Raw genomic sequence first — 18,188 nt, 5'->3', positions numbered from 1 at the left:
AACAAAAAAGGCCCTACAACTCCCCAGTATAGCAGGCTGGGACATGCTGAGAGTTGTATGACTTTTTTCCATCTAAACATTTATCAGTTTGCACCTCAGTGGTGCAATCCTATGCATATTTAGACAGAAAGAAGTCCTACAACTCTCAGCATTCCACAGCCAGCCATGCTATGCTGGGGAATGCTGGGAGTTGTAGGACTTTTTTTTCTGTCTAAACATGCATAAGATTGTGTGCTAAGTGTCTTAAGGAAGCTAGGCTTCTTGTTAAAATGGACTGACCATCAGTTTCTGTAGATTTACAGTCTTAATAAAAGAATTGACATAGATGGAAAGGGAGGAAGGGGTTCTGCCCTGGAACTGGAACTGTGTGTGTGTGTGTGTAATGTGGGTGTAATAGTTTTGGATCAAAGAAATGCTACAAATCTGAAACTCCAGATTCCTACTTCACTTTTTCTAGTGCAGAAAAGCACCACATTGCTCCACACTTTACATGGGGCAGCTCCACACTTTACAAGGCAAACACATTTGCTGCATGTATATCAATATTACCCTGGTAGTTTCTAGAGTAAACACATAGCGTGAGGTTGATGTGCACATCACTACAAGCATCTTTAAACAACCACATGAACAGATCTAGGGCTCGTGGACCAATCAAGTTTTCCTGATGTACACGGGGGTCCCAAGTTGCATATATGCAATCAATGCTTTATCATATTGCTTCAGGAAATATTAGCGTAACACCACTGTATTTGCAGCAAACACATCTGCCGTGAAATGTGTGGAAATGCTCTTAATCTACTGAATCATACAGTACTTATTTTCATTGCTACCTATACCAATCCATATTGTGTACCATTTTTCTTTTTCTTTTTTTTACAGTGGACTACAAATGGTGCCTATTTAGTAATATTAACATGGTAGCATGAGAATACGGTAATTTCAGCCATGGCCTTCTTCAAACTTTCAACGTATGCTACATTTTCCTTTTGAACACACTGCTTGTATAACTGAAATCCAAGAAGTGCTTTATCTGGCATTTTGCTTTTCATTGTAATAGCAATATGGCTCCCCTAGTACCACAAGCCTTACATTGGGAGTATTAAGGATGGCATGGCTTATTAAAAAGAGGAAATGTGATTACCCCAGATATAATCACCTTTATTGGGAGGAAGTATTGGACAGTTATTGAGCAGAGGAGGCTGCCAAAAAAGACAGAATAGCTGGAAGCTGATACTGGATGCATATTCAAATTAGAGAAGCCAGATTTTTTTTTTTTAACCAGGTGGATGATTTTGCCACTGCATAGGTTCTGTGATGAATAATCTGGCTCAATGAGCCAGACAGCTGAGGATGGACTTTTGGTTTTGGCAGACAGCTGGATTTAGGAGTATATTCCAAGATTCAGTGCAATTGCAGCATTTGGTACTGGATGAAGCATTCACCTTTCTGAGAATCTCAGCTTTCAGCTACGAATTCTTAGTTGTGAGAATTCTCTTGGGAAAAGTACATGTGTTCTCTCAGCTTCAGTCTTCAATATCTGTGAAATGGGAATATTAGCAATGTACCTCAACAGGGTCATTGGGAGGTTTAACATGAACATTATTCTTCAGGACTTTGTATGCTACAGAAACCTACTGAAATGATTAATCCTATACCAAAGATAATTCATGCGTCAGTGGCGAAGCATCCCAGAGCAGAAAGTCCCACATTCAGTTCCTGGCATCTCTAGTTTGATGGCTCAGGATTAGAGGAAGACGTCTGCCAGAGACCCTGAAGAGCTGCTCCCAGCCAAAGTAGAGAATACTGGACTATATAAATCTAACTCAGTATTAGCCAGCTTCATATGTTCACATCTAAGTTTCTAGTCTTTATGCCAGTGAGCTTTTGAATATGTTTGATTGCCTTCCGGGATGTCCTTCTGATGTCCTCTGGGATCCAAGAGAGGCTGTAGTGCTAGATATAAAGATTTGACATTGGTTAGGAAAAAAACACATATTTGTTGATGGTCATCTTGCTTGAATTTTTAATATATTATTAACAACAGGGGCAGGAAACTCTTTTACCCAAAGGGCCTTTGTGATGTATCTAGCCCTGAGAGTGCAATTGCGCTACTGGAATCCTCCAGTCCTTTGACCTAACATAATGTCAGAACTGGAGCATGGGCAAGATCTGAAGAAAGCCAGGATCAAAGAGCAATCAGCACTGGAGGCCAAATCGGAAAGCGGGACCACAGAATAACCCAGGGGTCACAGCCAAAGAGCAATTGGGATCAGAGAGCAAACTAGGAGTCAGGCCTGAAGAGCAAGGCCAGGACTCAAGAATACCTTGTTGCTCAAGCAAAGTTCAACAGGAAAAGGAAGCCCTTTATACACCTTCCTGCTCAGAAAGATCCAGTGGTCAGTCTAGATGGGCGAAGTCAGTTCAGAAACTCCTTCGGTGGGAAGGCTGCCACAGTGCCACCTGCTGCAATTCCGTGGTTTTCCATTCAGGGCAGCCACACACAGATTCCAGCAGCTCCTGATATGTTGGTGCCCATGTGTGCTTTGTTTTCTCCCCTTTTGATGCTTATCAACCACCCTTCCCCAACCTGGTGTCTGTAGTCCAACACATGCTAAGGTGGCCAGGTGTTACCTCTTACATAAGACAGTCCTTTATTTAAATAGCAGCCAGAGGACCTTCTTGTGTTTGAAGGTGCCCTCCTTTTTTTAGAACTGACTTGTCCAATCCTGGTTTAAAGATAAAGAACCAAAAGAACCACTGCCCAGCAACAGTTACCACCTGGTCAGTAGACTGAACAGGCAGGCACACAGGGCACCTGGTTACAGTCTTCTGCACCATGGGGAGATATACTGTATTTCTATTTAAATTATAATAACTATTTCTTGCATATATAAATTAGCATATGCAAACATTATGGAAATCACAGCCCTCTTTTTCCGTCTTTTTTGCTGATGGATTTCTTCTTTTTTGGCAATTTATAAGTGGCCAACCTAAACACACCTGGAGGACACTGGGTTGGGTAAATGTTTTTCTACTGACTGGCAGGTTGGGGTAGGGAGAGCATGAAGGGGGAAGACTCAAACACTCCAGCCAGTGGGAGGAGATGACTAGAAATTTGTTCCTACTACTCACTGTGGTGCCGGGCCGTATGTCTACACAGTTACGTCTTGTGTCTGCATCTCTAAGGGGCCTTGTTTTAGAACAGAGCCTCATGTCTGCCATTTTGATATCCTGCTGGACTGAAAAGCAACTCATGGCTTGCTAAACAGGGCTGTGATTTTGTTTTTAAGAGCTGCATTTAAAATGGCCTCAACTTTACAACATTTTAAAGTCAGCTAATAAAAATAATAAAGTAAAATGCCTAAAGCTGCCCCCATATAATTTTCAAGGTTTCAGTCAAGGGTTGAAGGCTTTCTGGTAACTTCTGTGAAATTCTAGGTCAATATAGAGCAGGATTTTCTTTTTAATTTAGCATCCTTTATGCATGCCCTGCAGCACTCCCTCGCAGTTAAAAACATACACTATATTTTCTACTTACTATCGCTTAATTTTTAAAAAGAGAGGTCTGAAGGGTCTCCCCAGGGGTGTGGAGAGTTTAGGTTTGCAGGATCTACTTTGTTGTTTTACTAGAGCCCTGAGCTCCATCAGCCAGAGTCAGATACAAAATAATGACGCAGGCAGGAAGAGATACTCTGAGGAGCTGGGTTCCTCTGAGCACATGCTCGGCTCAGGAATTTGGGATCAGTACCATAATCAAGCTCACAAGTCCTTTCACACAAAACCCCAGCCCTGATTCCCCACCCCACCCCCCAGTATTCTTTTCCAGCAGTCCAGTTTGTCGGGGGAGGAGCTTTTTAATTGTTGCTATCATTATCCAGACAACTGGGAGTCAGAAATCCTTGCAATCTCCTGCAAATCAGGGATCTACCAATAGATCCTGATCTACCTTCTGCCCACCCCAGTCTAACACCCGGATCCTGTAGTTGCTTACTGAGATGTAAATCCCGCTCAATTCAATGGGACTTTCTCCAGGAAAAGTGTGCATAGGACTGCAGTCTGAAAGGACAAATGCTGAATTTTAACCATGCATCCTTGATAAGAATTGTGTGTGTTGTGTGGTAGACTTTCAGGGGTAAATATTCAGGGTGCCTCACGCAGTGGATAATGTTCATTGTATTTATTGACTGACTGATCTTTTTATTAAGCTTAATAGCCTGTCATATACTAAAGGCTCTACACTACTTAATAGGCTGACCATATTTCCTTGAGACAAAAACGGGATATTGGGATGACAAAAACGGGACGGGGTTTTTATTACAGCGGAGAGTTCCATTGTAATAAAAAAATAGCTAACAGCCTGTTGAACCGAAATATGAGTCTGAAAAGTCCGAATCAAACTGAACGTAGGGCAGAAAGAATCTCTGTGGGCGGAATGATGGTAGAAATAACAGTGAGACTCACCCTCCTGGCTCCCACACGCTGAATGGCGCTTGGCGACCACCTCTCGAATTCCCGCCACTGCAGACAAGCAAGGGGGCGGCGTCTGATCATTGCTAGCTCAAGAAGCCCGGCCCTGACTGGACAAAATAAATGGAACTTCCTCTTTCATCACACTAGTAGTTTTACTGCATGCATTGATTAACATAGAGCCTTATGATAAACGCGTTGTTTTTTACATAAAATTAAAAATGGGACAAAATTGACATTTATATTAAAACAACGGGACAGTTGGGAAATATGAAAAAAAACGGTACTGTCCCATTTAAAACAGTACGTATGGTCAGCCTACTACTTAACACCATTTTGAAGTGTGTGTGTGTGAGTGAGAGAGAGAGAGAACGAGAGCGAGCGAGCAGGTAGATGAAATTATATCTACAATAATTCTTACTTCTGGCAAGAGAGAACGAATTCTCCCCCATTCCAGGCCTGCCCTTAAAAATATGTTCTTACATGTGTAAAGCTTGCATACAAATACATGGAGTCTCTAGTGTGGTTAGGTAGTGGCATGAAAAGTCCTGGAAATGGCCACTGAATTGCCTTCCTACCATGTTGTAAACATGGGATGTGCGCAGACAAAGTGACACCATGCATGGACAGGCGTCCCTAGTGGGTGAGTGGGGGAAGGCATACTCTTACTCCCAACCATGCATTGAGGAACGATCCGGATATGTATCATCTCATCCAGCCCAAAATAGAAAGAGCAAGGAGGAGGTGGAACATGTTTAAATATCCTAAGCAGGGTTGGAAATCATATAAAAGCAATATTGGGGGCGGCAAGGATGAGAAAACTGAATGACACTACCATCTATTATACCATGGCATATTCTCCCAAGAGAGTAGGTGGAAACCTCATGGCTCAAATCCCTTGAATATGTAGCAACAGGCCTGCCCTGGCAGAATGATGGGCTGGCTTATTCCATATTCCATTGCCAGTTTTCTGGCAAGTTGTATTGGGCTGTGGATTTATCAGAATACAAGGCATGTTGGTGACAGAATGGAGGAGTGGAAGGAAATATAATTTTTTTTGGCACAATGAGGCTAAAAAAAGAGGATGAAGCTGGTGACACCGACAATAACAGGATTAATACTAAGACTAATACTAAACATTTACGTAGACTACGGCGAAAATAAGGGCAACGCTATTTGCGTGTTTTTTAAAAATCTAGCTGTGATAAGCTATGTAAATCTTTACGTAGCCTATCACGTTTGCTTTTTTTGTGTGTTTTTTTACTTGGAAATGGCGGCGGCGGCAGCCAGTTGGAAGACCGGCCACAGCCGCCGCACCACTACCGGAGCCGCCACCGCCAGGGACATTCGACCAAGGTAAGTCCCGTCCCGGGGGGGGCGGGGGGGGCAGACCGTTTCTCCACCAATTTCGGCGCATTCGGCCTCCCCGAGATTCGTGGAGAAATTCTCTGACATCCCTACAAATGACTAATGCCCTAATCGCACCAACACTACGGTGCAAGCAGAGGCTGCAGCAGTAAAAGTGCCAACTTTGGCAAGGCACACATGGGAGGTCTGGACAACTCTGGGCAACATGTTCACTAAATACAGATTTAAATGCATAGCTGATCCTATCGCCATGGCATAAGATGGGCAGCGAAAGCATAACTAATATCTCCAGCAAAATAGAATAATGGTCCATCGCATTCAGAGAGCATTATTTATGTATCACATTTATTAAATTTATATCCTACCTTTCCACTGCAAATAGCACTCAGGGTGGCTAACAACACTAAGATTAAAATGCAAAATTATAATTAAAACATTTAAATGATCAGATAAAAACAGATCAATAAAAAAGAAATAAACAGCACCCACCAGTTGAAACCGGTTTCAGCAGACAGCTTAAAACCCAAACTCCTGTGTGAATAAAAATGTCCTTGCCTATTGGCAGAAGGACAATTAAGATGGAGTCTGCCTTACTTCCCTTGGCAGGAAGTTCTAGAACCTGGGAGCAGCCACTGGTATGGCCCTCTCTCACATTACGTCCAAACGTGCGTCGAATGGTTGCGGATAGACAGAAGGGCCTCTTTTGAGAATCTTAAAACCTAGGCAGGCTCATATGGGAGAATGGAGTCTTTCAAATAGCATAGACTCAAGTTATGTAGGGCTTTGTAGGCTATAACAGGTACTTTGGGTTGTGCCTGGATATGGACTGCTAGCCGCGAACTTCAAAAGAAAAAAAAAACACACACCCCTGTGATAGGCTACGTAACGATTAACGTAGCCTATCACGGCTAGATCTGCAAAGTCAGCCGTGATAGGCTACGTTAATCGTCACGTAGCCTATCATGGGTGACTCTGAAAAAAAAAAAACGCGTACGCAAATGGCGGCGCCCATGGGCGCCGCCATTTGCGTACGCGCTTTTTTTTTTTCCAGAGTCACCCGTGATAGGCTACGTAACGATTTACGCAGCCTATCACGGCTGACTTTGGAAATCTAGCCGTGATAGGCTACGTAAATCGTTACGTAGCCAATCACGTGTGTGTGTTGTTGTTTTTTTACTTTCACTTTTTTATTTCGTGGCCGGGGAGACGGGGCGCTTCTCCCCGGCCTGAATTTCGGCTGGGCGAGGCGGGGCGCCACCCCCCCGGCCTGAATTTCAGCCAGGTGAGGCGGGGCGCCTCCCCCCCTGGCCTGAACTTCAGGGGGAGAACTGAAGCGCCTCCCCCCCACCGCGAAGCAAGCTGCGGGACCAGGTAAGTGACTTTCGTACATCCCTAGCAGCAGGTGCTGGCGGAGCGCTAGAGGCAGGCCATGCCAGGTAAGGGGAACAAGGGAGAGATGTTTAGTATCTGTCCCCTGCTCCGGGCCTGTCCAGAGCCAAAGGATGGCTGTGGGAGGCGTGACTCCATCTTCTGGCCTTCATTTGCTGCTCTGCAATGCCAGGTCTGTTACCCAGAAAACCTCCCTCATCCATGACATGATCCTGGATGAGGGTGCAGACCTGGCATGTATTACGGAGACCTGGCTGGCCGAGGCTGCTGCTCCAACCCTTGCAGCCATGATCACATCACTCCAGTGCTGAAGGAGTTGCACTGGTTACCAGTTGTTTTCCGGGCCAAATTCAAGGTGTTGGTTTTGACCTTTAAAACCCTATATGGTTGCGGCCCAGCCTATCTTAAGGAGCGCCTCCAGCAACACCAGACAGGCCGCTTAACAAGATCAGCCTCGGATGGCCTTCTCTCTGTCCCATCAGCCAGGACAGCTAGACTGGTGGGGACGAGGGAGAGGGCCTTTTCTGTGGTGGCCCCCACTCTGTGGAACTCCCTCCCTAGGGAACTCCACCATGCCCCCTCTTTAATGAGCTTCCGCCGTGCATTAAAAACATGGTTGTTCAGGCAGGCATTTGGGGTGGGTTAGGGTATTTTAGAAAACGTTTGTATTGTAGAATTTTATTGTTTTAAACTGTTTTATTATACGCTGTACATCTCCCAGAGTGGCTGGGTGACCAGCCAGATGGGCGATTAATAAATTTAATAATAAATAAATAAGTCCCACCTATTTTAATCGGTCTACTCTGTGTAGGACTAACATTGGATACAATCCCTGGTGTATGTTTTGAACTACAACTCCCATAAGCCCTGAACACTGGCCATGCTAGCTGGGGCTTAAGGGAATTGTAGTCCAAAACATCCAAGGGGCATCAGATCGTCTACCCCTGCAGTAGTCCAAACCAGATGTAACCCAGGCACATGGCACCATGGGCAGATCTGACATCTCCAGGTGCTCCACTGGCTGTAGCTGTGCAAGCACACTCCTGGTCTCCGCAGAAACCTGGGCATTCAAGTTCAGGGCTGAACCCGGGGGGTGTCTCCACCAGCAATTTGCTCTGAGCCGGCTGCATGTTGAGGTCATTAGGGATACATGACATCGAGGCCATCCAGCAGCCACCCTGGAGTTTATCAGGGAAAAACCGGATTTCCTGAGACTGCTTAAAGTGAAGTCCGATTCTTTTCCTTAAGTCAGGTTCTCCCTGGTATAGTTCCTGTGTGCCCCAGCCCCTGCATTTACTTCAGGCATGCTAGCCCTGCCCAGGGGTGTGCGTTTCACCCCAGTCAAGGAGTGTTTCCCGTCCCTGTGTTTCCCAGCACAAGCCAATTAATGTCTACTCAGAAGCAGCACCCATTGTGCACAATGAGGCTTGTCTGCCAATTGCACACATAGGAAGTAATTACTTCCCCCCTTTGTTACAGCGATCAAGCGCAGCAACGCTTTAGGAAGCTTGGGGCTCCTTTTGAGGCTTGACTGCCAAATGCGCACTTAGGAAGTAAGTACTTCCCCTCTCCATTACGGAGAAAGCGGGAGGAGAGCCTGGAGGGGAGGGGAAGCCTCTCTCATCGGTAGGGCAGCCCCTGCCACTCAGATGATGGTCACTTCAACCCCCCCCACCAGGAAGTATGTTGTGTGTGTGAAGCGACTTAAAATGGGGTGATGCACACCCTCGTGGAGCCCCGTCCAGACCAAAATCAGCTCCTCGAAAAATGCCGGTAAGACACTCCTCCCTTCTCCTTCCATTGTCGTGGAGGCACGGCCCAGGGGTACACCCAAACTGCAAACCTTCAAGAGAAGTGTAACCCTATCCAATAGAGGCTGAATCTGTGTTCCCTGATCTGTCTTTCAGCTGAGCAGGGGCACCTCTCTCTTGTCTGGATTAAGCTTCAGTTTGCTCATTCTAATCCAGTCCACTCCTGAGATCAGACACTGATTTAGAACTTGAACAGCTTCCACCCAGCAAGGGCCTCTTGAGCAGTGCTCATGTGCTACTGAAGTCCTTTTGTCCAGTGCCAGGCAGTGGTGCCAACAGCAGCTCCAGATGAACTGAGTTTATTATATCCTCAGTCCTAACCTTGTACTGGACAAAAATGGCTTCACTTCACCATGTTCAAGTAAAAGTGGAGCCTATTGTAAGTACAAATCATGTCATTGTAATATTAGCTGCAGCATTTGAAAGCAGAATTAACATTCAGATGGGAACTTTGGGTAAAGCAATTTCATTTTGATGATGCTGCCTCGAGTTTTATGTGCCCTCTTCACTGACTTCCAGCTCAGTGCCATTTACTGTTTAATTGCTTATCATTTGAACAGCTGTAAAAACATCTCCATAGGGTGGCCAAGTATCCTCTTTTGCAGAGGACAGCCCTGTCTTTGAAAGGCTGCCACAGGACCATCCTCTATTTGAAAGTGTCCTCTATCTGAAGAGCTGTCCCGTCCAATTCCAGTTTAAATATAAAGGCGGGCACACAGGTCACCTGGTCACAGTCTTCCACAGAATGGTGAGATGTACTGTATTTCTATTTAAATTATAATAACGATTTCTAAATTTGCACCTATACATATACATTAGCATATGCAAGTGTTATGCAATCCACAGTCCTCGTTTGTCTTATTTTTTGGTGATGCATTTCCTCTTTTGTGGCGACTCATAAGTGGCCTGTGCATGTTGTTTGATCTGATCTGCCCTATACATCCATGGGTGGGATGTTCCCACATACAGATGAGTTCATGTAGGCCTCAAATCATCCTACAACTCCTATGCACATTTGTGGGAGGAGGTGGGAGGTACACATGAGTCACTCCCATGTTCCACACTGTCCAACATGCCGCACCACTATGTGAAGTTAGTTGGCAGCTAGTTGATGGGACCCAAAACCCACTGGATGTGTATTCTTTAGAGTGAGTGAGTGAGTGGGAGGGTTTGGAACACAGGGATGTTCCATGAAAGTAACACCTTCCAACTTTTGTCAGATGGGAAGCCTAGTAGAAAGTAAATCTCAAGCCCTGCGGACAGCTGAAGTTGCCTTATGTTGAGTCAGATTAGTGTGGCCACTTAGGCATCTCCAAAAAAGAAGTTACCAATTTGCATAACATTTGCACATGTAAATGCATACGTATAAGTGCAAATTAAAAAATGATGACTATAATTTAAATTGAAATACAACACATCTCTCCATAGTGTAGGGATGTCGGAGAATTTCTCCACGAATCTCCTGGAGGCCGAATGCCAACACATTCGGCCCCCCGAAATTGGTGGAAAAACAGTCCGCCGCCACCCCGCTACCCCCCCAGGATGGGACTTACCTCATGCGAATGTTCCTCGTGGCAGCGGGTCCCGGCGGCGGTTCGGCGGCGGTCAGTCTTCCGACTGGCTGCCACCGCCGCCATTTCCAAGTAAAAAACAAACAAACAAACGTGATAGGCTACGTAAAGATTTACGTAGCCTATCACAGCTAGATTTTCAAAAACACCGTGATAGGCTACATAAATCATGGCTGACTTTGGGGGAAAAAAAAAGCGCGTACACAAATGGCGGCGCCCATGGGCGCCGCCATTTGCGTTCCTTATTTTGGCACGGGTAGTCTACGTAAAGATTTACACAAATAGTGTTGCCCTTATTTTCGCCGTAGTCTACGTAAATCTTTACGTAGACTACCCGTTGCCCTTATTTTCGCCGTAGTCTACGTAAATCTTTACGTAGACTACCCGTGCCATAATAAGGAACGCAAGTGGCAGCGGCCATGGGCGCTGCCATTTGCGTATGCGCTTTTTTTTTTTTTCAAAGTCAGCCGTGATAGGCTAAGTAAAGATTTATGTAGCCTATCATGGTGTTTTTTGAAAATCTAGCCGTGATAGGCTATGTAAATCTTTACGTAGCCTATCACATTTTATTTTTTTTTACTTCTTCCCGGCAGAAGAACTTTTGCGGCCGGAGAGGCGGGGGGGCTCCCCCCCGGCCAGAATTTCAGCGAGGAGGGATGGGGCGCCTTCCCCCCGGCCAGAATTTCGGCGGGGAGGGATGGGGCGCCTCCCCCCCTGGCCAGAATTTCAGCGCGGAGGGACGGGGCGCCTCCCCACCCGCCAAGAATTTCAGGGGGAGAAACAGAGCGCCTCCCCCCCCACCGCGAAGCAAGCTGCGGGACCAGGTAAGGGACTTTCGTCCATCCCTACCATAGTGGAGAAGACTAGCCAGGTGACCTGGGTGCTTGCTCTGTCTGCTGTCCAGATGCTAACTGCTGCTGTACCTCCTTAGCATTCTTTGACTTTAAACCAAGCTTGGACAAGGCACCTCTTCAAATCAGGGATGCCTGAGAATTCCGCCACGGACCCCAATGAGGCTGGATTCCAAGAATCTCTGGCTCCCCTCGGAATCCATCCAGGCCGGCTCCCTCCCTGCGGCGATCCTGCGGAGCCTATTGCGTGAAACATATTTGCGTAGCCTATCATGTGAAGAAAAAGCAGGGACACAAATGGCGTAGTGGACGCCATTTGCGGCCATAAAGCTGGTGGATTAGCCTAAATGCAGCCGTAAATGCATATCATGTCCAGATACTTAACAAAGCGATACGGCAATGGCAGCCAGCCATATCGCCAGTGTTGCAGAGCTAGCGGCTGGCTCCGCAGGATCATCACAGAGCAGAGCCGGCCTGGACGGACTCTGGGGGGAGGACAGATTGCCTCCCCCTGCGCAGATGCCCCTCTCGGACCCAGAGCTAAGGCGTCCACCCACCCCTACTTCAAATAGAGGACACCTTCAAATAAATGACTCTGTCCTCTGCCAGCTCTCCGAAATACGGGACTCTCCTCTGTAAATGTCAGGGCCTTGTAGGTTATAGCCAGGATTTGATCAGAAGTAGCTTGGAAGGGCTTGGGCCTATTCAGCCTCTGGAATGTCAGAATCAGTGTGAGCTTCTCTCTGTCAGTGTTCTCAGAGCAGAGCCAGGGGGAGTCGCCCAACTCCCTGTCCACCTGCTGGTCTGGCCTTGGCAGGCAGGGAGGCTGGAAGCTGTCCGTGAGAACCTGACAAAGGTGGGGTGGGGTTTGCAAAAGGGTCGCCCAGGTTGAAGCGTCACCGCTGGATGGCTGAGCAGTGACGCCCTGGTTAGATAGGGGCCTTGCTGTCAAGGGATCCATCCCTTGTCTGTCAAGGGATCCAGAGGGGGTGTCTTACAGTCATGCCTTCCCTTTTAAACTTATGCAAAGGCAAAGAACCTTTGCTAAGAACCTCTCATCTTCACTGCTCAAAGCCTTCCCGGCCTTTGCCCTTATTTTAGCGTTGCCCTTATTTTCGCCGTAGTCTACGTAAATGTTTATGTAGACTACACGTGCCCAAATAAGGAACGCAAATGGCAGCACCCATGGGCACCGCCATTTGCATATGCACTTCCCCCCCCGCAAAGTCAGCCATGATAGGCTACGTAAGGATTTACGTAGCCTATCACGGCTGACTGCAGGGACGCAAACTTCCTGGTCGGCCAGCAGGATTCGCGGCCGGAGGGACGGGGCACCTCCCGCCTGGCCAGAATTTCAGCTGGAGGGACGGGGTGCCTCCCCCCCAGCCAGAATTTCGGCGGGGAGCAACGGAGCGCCTCCCCCCCACCGCGAAGCAAGCTGCAGGACCAGGTAAGTGACTTTCATCCATCCCTACCCTTCCCTTGTGTTCAGAACCGTGGAGAACGACAATGGGGAAACTAGGGATGGTGGAGAATTCCGCCACGGATGCCAATGAGGCTGGATTCTTAGAATCTGCCCCCCCCCAGAGTCCGTGGTGGAATGGACCCCGCCACCCCACCAAGTCCGACCCGGCTGGATCCTACCTGGCAGGCTGGCACTGCTGCCTCCGGATCCGGCCAGGTCCGTCCACTGCCCCATGCGGATGCAAAATGGCGTCCGGCATAGCGGACGCCATTTGCATCCTTCCCTTTTTGCTGTGATAGGCTATATAAATCTTTACGTAGCCTATCATGGCCAAGGGAGGCACGCAAATGGTGTAGCGCTACGCCATTTGCGTGCCTCCCTTTGGCCATGATAGACTACGTAAAGATTTACGTAGCCTATCACAGCCAAAGGGAGGCACACAAATGGCGTCTGCTACGCTGGACGCCATTTGTGTGGCAGTGGCTGGAAGGCCGACTGGGGATGGGCCCGGCTGGCGGCTCCGCAGACTTGCCACGGAGTGGAACCGGCCGGGAAGGATTCTGGGGGGAGGCACGGATCGCCTCCCCCCCCAGCGGATGCCACGGACCGGTCAGGTGAGTGGGGTTCGTACACCCCTAGGGGAAACCACGTTGATGAGGATCTCAGTCACGGGAGTAGTGTTTAGCTTTGGACTGTTCTGGAATTACATAGAGCCTATAGCTACTGACCATCAGCTATATGATTTCTGAAGAGTGTAACCAGCTTTTGCCATGGGATTTCCTGCAGTAAAGAAATCTCACTGATTTGGGTGTCCAGCGTCAGATTGCCTGAGCAAGTGCACTGGGGCCTGGGGGACTGGGAAGCCTGACAGTAAATCAGGACATCTGGCCACTCTATGTCAGACCAATACTCTGACCTGCAGCGTCTCTGCAGGGTCTCCCCACCATCACTTGCTTAAGTGGAGATGCCAAGGAATTGAACGTGGGACCTTCTGGATGTGGAGTATGTGCACAGTGACTGAGCTAGTGCCCTTCCTGCTTATACGCTCAGTGGCATAAAATATAGCTAGGTGACGTCGATTTAAATTAATCATGCCCAAACTGCACTGAAGCAAAGGAAAGTGTTCCTATGAGCCCAAAGTATCCAGCCGCAGAAGATGAAACCCATGGTGTCATCTCTGTGTCAGTTACAGCTCTGGGCTTGACTTCTCCCAATCAGCTTCTTCCAGAGGCAGGTAAGTTTTGCTGTGTCTCTCCATTGATCTTATTACACCTATTCAATCCCTCCTAATGAAAAGACGCAGCAGAATTACCCACTCGCACTGGAGGCTGCCTGGTGCATCTCTGTGTGAGGCATTGCTCTGTACTTGTCCTTGTTCCAATCAGCTTCCACTGGGGGATGGGTAATTCTGCGGCATTCTTGCATGGGATGTGACTGGATGCTCCAAATGATCTGGATACAAAGGCAAACTACCTGCCTTCACTGGAGGTGGCCTGTTGTATCTCTACCAGAGTTACTACTTTGGGATTTCCTCCTTTCCATTATGAAGCATACTAGAGATTGTACACGCTTCAAATTTATCCTTTTTTCTCTGTCTCTGCAAAAAGAAAATCTGCCTCAACTACCAGGAGTTTGAAAACCACGCATCACGGGTTTAAATAAATGCAGGTTTCCTTAGAGAAAGAACTTCCTTAATTCTGTATGGAAGCTCTGAGTGTGCTAGCTCCATATCCTCACACCAGATGTAGCAAGGAGGAGGCATCAAAGTCATCCAGGGGCCATCGGCATTTTTTTATTCCAATTACAATACATAGGAAGAGGCCAGTAAGAAAATGTGACTCAGTGCGGGAAGCCAATCTCTGAGGTGCCCAGAAGGGTCACAGGGAGAAAACACACATCTGCTCTCTTGGCCCTGTCTTTCGACCACTACATCATGTGTATTATAATAGCAATGGAATCTTTCACAGAAAATAAGCAGTGGAATGACTTTTAAAGTCTCACACAGCTAGATTGTGAACCCTGCTTGTAAAACGTTCTTACATTTCCCTTTCTCAGATACGACAGTTGGCTATCACCCTAGCCCTATGCAGATGTTCAGTCAAGAAATGCACATAGAAAAGGAGGGAGTGGCATTATGGCAGAAGGTTGCCCACCACCTGACCTCTGCGCCTTCATTTGAGCATCTGAAGAGAGCCCCTGTGCATGCATAGGCCGGCGGTGGGGGCAGAATGCTGTTCCCCCCACCCCGTGCCTTTGTTCTACCCAGATTGAACATCTGTAAAGGGCTTTTCTTAATGGCGAATATGCTAAGAAAATGTTGTTTTTAAACCTAGGGCTGACCCAAAATGACCTCCCCGAATTTGGCCCCCCCCCCAATTTACGTTGGTGAATTGGGGAGGCCATTTTGATGAACTTTCAGGTCTGGAAGGTGGAACAGTTTGGAGTTGTTTGGGGGTGCAAATGGGGTGCTTGCCATGGATGCAGGCCAGTGTCTCCTCTCCCCCCACACCTCCACCTTTGTTTTAAGTACTCCTGAGAAACTTGCTGCTATTGCTGTCATGGTGGTAGCTCTGATTGTTTTTACACCTTTCAGAAGTTCAAATACTGTTGTCCCCAGCACAGGCAGGCTGGCAGAGGTGTTTGCAGTCAGGTTTTAGCTTTTAAACTGTTTTGCAAATTAAAAAAAAGAGCTGCCACCAAAGCAGTAAGCTGTATTTTCCAGGAGTACTAAAAAGGGATGGAAAGAAACAGCCACCGCTCCACCTCCACGGTAAGGGCCCCATACGCCACCCCCAAACAGCCCCAAACCATTTTGCATCCTAACTACCCCCCAAAATTGTGTCCCCTGTCTTGGTGTAGGGGAGAAATGCCCCTCCCAAAATTGGGGCAAAAAACATGATTTCAGATTGAATTGATCCAGTCACACTCTAAACAGTGCTGCAGCTTGCCTACTTGCCTGTGCGGACTGGGAATTGCCTCCAGGTGACCAGTTGGAGAAGCTTTACCAAACTTGGCTCTCTTTTCTTTTAGGCCAAGCCTAAAAGGGGAACCTCCGGCTCATGGGCCGAATATGGCCTGCTGGAGTTCTCCATCTGGCCTGCCAGCTTCTTCCCCAGGCCCCACCCGCTCTCCCCAGGCAGGGAAAATCTCTTATCAGCAGCTTTCAATGGAGGCTTTTAAAATCCTGATTGCAGCACAGGGAGGGCATTTTAGGAGGGGGTTGCTGCTGGGGAACAAAGGGCTAACCCTCTCCTCCCTGCAGCCCCCCTCAGAAGATCACCCTCCATGGTGCCAATGGAGGCTTTTTGAAAGCCTAAATTGCCACACAGCGGGGCATGTTCGGGAGGGGGGAGTGTGTGCTATGTATATTCTCTGTGAATGAAAATGGATGTGAGTGTGAATGACTGAGGGGGTATATTTGTGTGTGTGTGTGTGTGTAAATGGGGTCTGGGCAATCACATGGGGGGGGCTACCTGCCCGCTTGCCCAGAGCCAATTCATCATGTTTTAGGCTACAAATGTCAAGCATAGATGTGTGTGGGCCTACTGGCTAGTAAAAGCCTTTGTGGGTTTGTAACTTTTGCAGACTTATTTGCAAGGCTACACCCCCAAGCCGTATAATGAGCTTCAATCCCATTCTGTACCTTTACAAGTCAGCTCTGCCTGCTGTAACTTGAAGCAAATATTTGCAAATACTCAAAATTCATCAAAACCTCAAATGTTGCTATTCACATTTTAAAAGCAAAGTTTCAAATTTGACATTTCAAAATTTGAGTACTTGCAGGAATCTTTTGCTTTGGGTTTACATCAGATATAAAATTTCATTAACTGTCAGTAGTCAATTACGGTCAGATACTAAATATCATTTCTTGTCATCTATCAAGTGCTGTCAGATACTAAATACAATTATATGCCCTCTTTTAAGAACTACCATATACCAGTTGCAATTGCATGTCCAATATCAAATACAGTCAGATATTAATTACTATCAAATATGTCAGCTATCAAATATGAAACAATTGCACGTCAGCTACCAAACACTGTCAAATACTGAAGTCAGATATTGGGTGTCAAATATTTAGTAATCATTCAAATATTCACACAGTGTTTGGTGAAAAGTGGATACTAAAATTCGCTGAGAATTTTGGGGAGTAAATTCATTTCAGCTTTAAGCGATACTGGATGAGCAAGATACTGGTGTTACAAGTGATGCTGTTAACAAAGTGAAGCACTGGACATTAAGGACTCTTGGCTATTCAAAGCACCTGGAATGCAAATCGCACTCACCAATTCTGTCTAGCAAAGTGCACCTGAGCAGAACTTGAAGTTGTAGTTTGGGATATGGCTGGCAAGGAGCTGGTTTAGTATTTTAAGGTGCTGGCGTTCTTTGGAACAGGCACCGCTTACCTGCGTGCTTGCTCCTGTGCTCACAATATAATGGCCGCACGACCGATTAACAATAAACAAACAAAGCCACCATTAGTCTCCATTGCTGCCTGTCCTGAAAAAAGCCCTTACTCTGTAAAAGCTGGTCTGATCTTCCCACTGTTTCGGGGAAAGGAGAACATGGAACGCAATGTTACAGATAAATATAGAAACAAACAAGCCTGCACTTTTGAATTTCCAAACAGACACTTGTTTAGAACCATGTGAATTTTGAGCATGCCTGACATAATTTAAACATTACAGCTCGTATCAGTCTTATCTTATTCTAGAGAGAAATATATTTTAAAATATTTCTACCACTAGCTTTGGTTTTTATTTATATAAAAAGTATATCCCTGGATTGTAAAACCTTTTAAAGGGCAGCTACCTCTGAGAAACGGGGGAGCTTCATTTGTACATCTCCATAGCTATGATCAGGGCACTTTCACTTCCTGTTGTTATTCCTAGATATGCCACTACATTTTGACTGATGCTACTTCACAGTATTCCAGGTGACACAAGTACCAAAGCACTGTCTGTTATATACTGCTGCAAGACTTGTGGGATAGAATTATTATTATTATTATTATTATTATTATTAACATTTCTATCCTGCCTTTCCTCTAGGGAACTCAAGGTAGCGTACATGATCCTCCTCTCCTTTTTATCCTCAAAACAACCCTGTGAAGTAGGGCAGGCTGAGAATCAGTGAGTGCCCAAAGTCTCCCAGTGAGCTTCATGGCCAAGTGGGCACCAAAACCCGAGTATCCCCAGTCCCAGTCCAACACTGTAAGTGCTACAACACACCTTAGGCAGGGAGAGTAGCCCTGTTCAATTTGTGC

At 46.7% G+C, this 18,188-nt stretch overlaps 1 long non-coding RNA gene across 1 annotated transcript; it reads right to left on the bottom strand.

Annotated features, from left to right (window-relative positions):
* Positions 1–1,139: 1,139 nt before the first annotated feature.
* Positions 1,140–17,442, bottom strand: LOC146343653 (uncharacterized). Its single transcript, XR_014791953.1, has 3 exons — positions 17,329–17,442; positions 4,462–4,577; positions 1,140–1,953 (listed from the first exon to the last, which is right to left on the bottom strand). It is a non-coding gene; the product is annotated as an uncharacterized LOC146343653 (long non-coding RNA).
* Between the last annotated feature and the right edge of the window lie 746 nt (positions 17,443–18,188).

Source organism: Heloderma suspectum, chromosome 5 (assembly GCF_057233095.1).
Source record: "Heloderma suspectum isolate Gila_16-S chromosome 5, 16-S_ref, whole genome shotgun sequence".
In the NCBI taxonomy this organism is placed as follows: Eukaryota; Metazoa; Chordata; class Lepidosauria; order Squamata; family Helodermatidae; genus Heloderma; species Heloderma suspectum.
Note: the sequence above shows the minus strand (reverse complement) of the source record. Positions and strands in the feature narration are given on the sequence as shown.